This window comes from Marmota flaviventris, chromosome 8, assembly GCF_047511675.1.
Source record: "Marmota flaviventris isolate mMarFla1 chromosome 8, mMarFla1.hap1, whole genome shotgun sequence".
Lineage (NCBI taxonomy): Eukaryota > Metazoa > Chordata > Mammalia > Rodentia > Sciuridae > Marmota > Marmota flaviventris.
The window spans coordinates 19,030,143-19,034,819 of NC_092505.1; the positions used below are offsets into that span (position 1 = coordinate 19,030,143).

The window sequence follows — 4,677 nt, forward strand, 5'->3', positions numbered from 1 at the left end:
GCTATTGTAGAAATATAATCATGTGTTTTTGAAAAAAATAATACCAATGTTTACTTTTTTAATGCAGCAATAAAGCAACACTTCAAAATAACATTATTTCCTACTATTCATTTGTAAGGTCATAATTCAGGAGTGTTGTTTATACCAAAAAATCTACAAAACCAAGAACAAGAATCACTGCATTTCCTTCAAAAGATCTGATACTATTCCTTTTCTCTTTTCTGTTAATATCTTTTTGCAACATGTTGTCCTTTGGGTTGAAAGGACACATTGTTGAAATTTGCTGCAAGTCTTTAATGCTTGGGATGTGAGCACTCACAATTGAGTATTTTAATATGGATTACTCATTTGATAACAAGAAACCTCTTTTGGTCAAATAGAGATCACAATAACAATTGAAAACTCTATGACATTAGAAACAGTTCAAGGAGAACCAGACAGAGATTTAGAAGAAGTCCCTAACTTTAATACATTCAATTTATGTACACAGAAAGGACATGTGATCAAATAAAATAAATGTAATCCACACATTCAGGTATTAGAAATTGAGAAATGCTGTGTTATTTAAATGATAGGCCATTGAGTAAATAATGTAAAATAACTTCATAATTTTGAAAGCATGAAATCAATGTCATTGTTATAATGAAATTAGAATTTCTTCTAAAAAGAATAACTCTTTACAGAAGTAAAGCATATTTCTTTAAGGAACATCTAATAAACAATAGAATAGCTTTCTATTACAAAATCTTGCTTTAATTCTTCTCATCTGTGTGACTGTGAGGACCCCAATCTCTAATCTCAACTCCCTAATCCATTAAAAAATACAATTATAATCACTATTTGCTAAAATCTCATGAAATTCAGCAAAACCAATGTTGTTTTAAAAGTATTAGAAAAGTACCCATATGTATTATTTGATTTAAACCAAGCTACAATTTTCAAGAGTCAGTAACTGTCCTATAATATAATGTTCAAATAAGGAACTAGTGATTCAAACAAGATTACTAAAGAAACTGTCTAATTATTATGAAAGCATGGGTGGCAGATATTTCAAGAGACTTCACAGGAAAAAAAAAAGAAGTGTTGCATCCTATTCACCAGTGAGTATGAGCAAAAGTTTTTATTTGCCAGAAAACACAACATAAACTCAGATTGTCAACACAATATGTATTGATAAATATACACTTTTAGTAATTTTAAAGAAGATTAGTAGGATGTCAACACAATACATATTGATAAATATACACTTTTAGTAATTTTAAAGAAGATTTTGTTAACTTGACTGGATTAGAGGATGGCCACGTAGCTGATGAAATTTATTTGTGTGTTCGCTTTGAAAAGATCTTTTCATGAATTAACATTTGAATCAATAGACTGAGTAAGAAGATTGACCCTGACCAAGCCCACAATATTGTAAACAGAAATTAATGGGTGCTTGGGATCATGGCTCAGGAGACCAGAATGATGATAGGAATGCAGTCAGTAAGGGCTAGAGTGATGAGGCTTCAAATAGAAATGAGGCCTAGAGGCCACCTTCTTAAACCATAGCAAATAATTCTCTTACATTTTGTTCTTGACCCACAATTTTATGGAGGGCTCAGCTTAAGGGTAATGAACTAATTTGTCTGACAGATAAAATTTCAAGGCAGCACTATAATCAGGCAATAGCAGAGATGCTAGCATCAGCTTTAGTCAAATTGTGAGGAAAAATCAATCAAAGAGGACACAACAGAAAATTTTGAGAAACTCAGAGTTTTGCCAGAAAAGGAGCACATCTAAAGGTGCAGCGAAGGAGAGCTCAAGTGCTAAAGAGATCAGCACCATTAAAAATAAGTGAAGCACTTTGCAGTGGGACAATAGAGAAAATGCCATTTTTCAAATATATTGCTCTCATTTCATCCTTAAATATCCAAAAGATTTCAGTGGTGAATACAAAGGCCCATCTTTTTATTATTATTATTATTATTAGTAGTAGTAGTAGTAGTAGTAGTAGTAGTCCAGAAGTATGTTACTCATACTAAAGAAGAAATGAAAGATAGACAGGTATGCAGATATATAAAGATTATAGATATACATGTAGATATAGATAGCTAAATAGATAAGAATGTGGTAGACAGAATAAGACAAGGTTATCTTAATCCACGTAGTACCTGACAAATTTTCAGGTTGCATGTCAGTCTTTGTAAGGGATTTCTTTATCATTTGGTTTGCACCACTTTTGGAAAAGCTTTTTAGGAGTCTTATTTGAAACATGAAACATTTAACATGCCAGTTTATTTTCATGGTATAGTTCAATCTCCATTTTTAGGGGAGTTGTGTGTGTGTGTGTTTGTTCTCAGTACCTCAACCCTGCCGACAGCTCTTTTAGAATTTTATCCCCTTTTCCACTGCTTTCTTCATAGTTTCTCAGACACGTCCACTCTAGCAGCTTAGTAATGGACACTGTTTCAACATGATACAAATTTGGGGTTCACATCTATGCAATTCCTTTCCATTCCAATCCTGATCCCTCAGCATCTAACTGGTTTGTACCTCGGAACAACAAGGTCTGTCCTACTTTGGGGAGAATGGCAGGTTCTGAGCCAACACTATACTAAACTATATCTCACAGAGCCTCCGGCTGGCAAATTCTTGGAGTGGAAAATTGGGAGAAATGATCAGGTGTGAGTAAATCAATATGTCACTTTACTACTCACCAGGGTCATAATTCACCCTCCAGCCATATCATTGCTGCCTCGGTTGCTGTTTTTTGATCCTTTATTTTATGTTTTCCAGACTTGATAATTTTTCCCCCCCAGAGGAAATTCTTGTCTGCATCAAGCCACTCCTTTATTTCTATATCCTATATTTCTATATCCAGACCTCAGAACTGTGCTAAACAGTCCTGTCTCTGGGCTTTCAGGAATGATAAAGCTTCTGTACTTTCCAATATGCAAGCACAGTAGTACAAGTTAGAAAGAGCACCTCAAGAGAGAATAAACTGTAGAAAATAAGCATTTGGAGGAATTGCAGAAATGAACCAATTTCATTTATTTCTTTTCTTTTCTTTTGTAATCCACTCGGGAAACAAACTTCTTCTACAAAAAAAAAAAAAAAAAAAAAAAAAAAAAAAAACCACAAACCAAGAAAATACCATTCTCATAATAAGTCAGGAAAGGTGTGAGTTCTCCAAGAGACATCTCTCTCATGGCTTCTCGGCCTTTTGGCTAAGATCAAGTGTGGAGACATCTCTCAGATTTTCTCCTTTATTTCTTTTGATAAGGGTTAATATTAACCTAATATTTCATTAATGTCAAGATATGGTATCCCCTGTTCCAACTCTTCACTGGAAATAAACACTTCTTTTTATTATTTTGTACCTTTTAGATATATACTCTTATCCCCTTCCTGTTTACTTATGTTCTAGTGTCTTCTTTTTTTTTTTAAGTCACTATCCCTCAGCCTTCCATGTAGTCCCAAGTTACATGTAGTTATAGATACACTTACTTATAGGTTTGCCTATGAAAAATATACACATAGGAGGATATTTTTTTATCTTCATTTTTTTTGGGAAAGTTGAAAGGCTTTATAAATCTTTTTAATTCCTTTTTCTTGAATGCAAGTTAAGTACGGTGAGGAATCTTATTAGCTTTGCTTAATATTCTATATTTCTATATCCAGTCCTCAGAACAGTGCTAATCAGTCCTATCTCTGGGTTTTCAGGAATGACGAAGCTTCTGTACTTTCCAATATGGAAGCACAGGCCTCATGTAACTAATGAGCTCTTGAAAGGTGTCTAATACAACTAAAGTGCTGACTTCAAATTTTACTTAATTTTAATCAATAATATTCAAATTCAAAAAGCTATATATAGTTAGAGCTCTAGAACTAGATAGGTAGGTTTAGAGCATGTGTCCTACATGTATGCACTGAATATAAAAATGCATGTCATTATTTTGTTTGATTTCAGAGTTAGATATACTCAAAAATCCCTTCAGTTCAAGTGAACATTTTATGTTCATTTTTTAAAAATAATTTAATGCTTCATGTTCTACCTCTCTCATAATTTTGTTTCCATTCATTTATTTCCTGAACCTTTCCTTTGCTTGCTGGCGATTTTATTTCTGTGTAATAAATCCCTGGGACTAAGGTTATATAGTTAGATATACTTTTATCTTAATAAATAAAGCAGCTGTTGGGCAGACTATTTTTTTAAAGACATAATATTTTTGAAATGTGACCTGCGTACTAGCAGTAAATACTAGTGATAGATTTTCTCATTCTAGACTTTCACCTATCAGCAATATAGGGGTAACAAATTGGAATTTTATTTGCGTGCCCATGACTGTTAAAGTGCTTAAATATTTTTACATACATTTTTAGATGGGATATTTCTCATATGTGAATATTGTTTGCACACTGTCTCTATTATTCATCTTGCTAACTTCCTATCAACATGGGAGATTTTTTCTTGCATATGTACATATATTTTTATGTGTATATACATACATGAACAGAAAATATACAAAATTTTATTATATAAAATGTCACCAATTTCTAAATGTCCTTTGTGTTTCACTGATCTACTTATTTATGTTCCAATAGAATAATGATTTGGTTGTAGTGACTTTGTAGAAATTCTGAAGATGCAAGTTCTCCCATCTATAATCTCTTAAACATGTTGTAGTATCTCTTCCT

At 32.6% G+C, this 4,677-nt stretch overlaps 1 pseudogene; it reads left to right on the plus strand.

The window, feature by feature from the left end:
* Positions 1–3,186: 3,186 nt before the first annotated feature.
* Positions 3,187–3,313, plus strand: LOC114087829 (U2 spliceosomal RNA; annotated as a pseudogene).
* Positions 3,314–4,677: the final 1,364 nt, after the last annotated feature.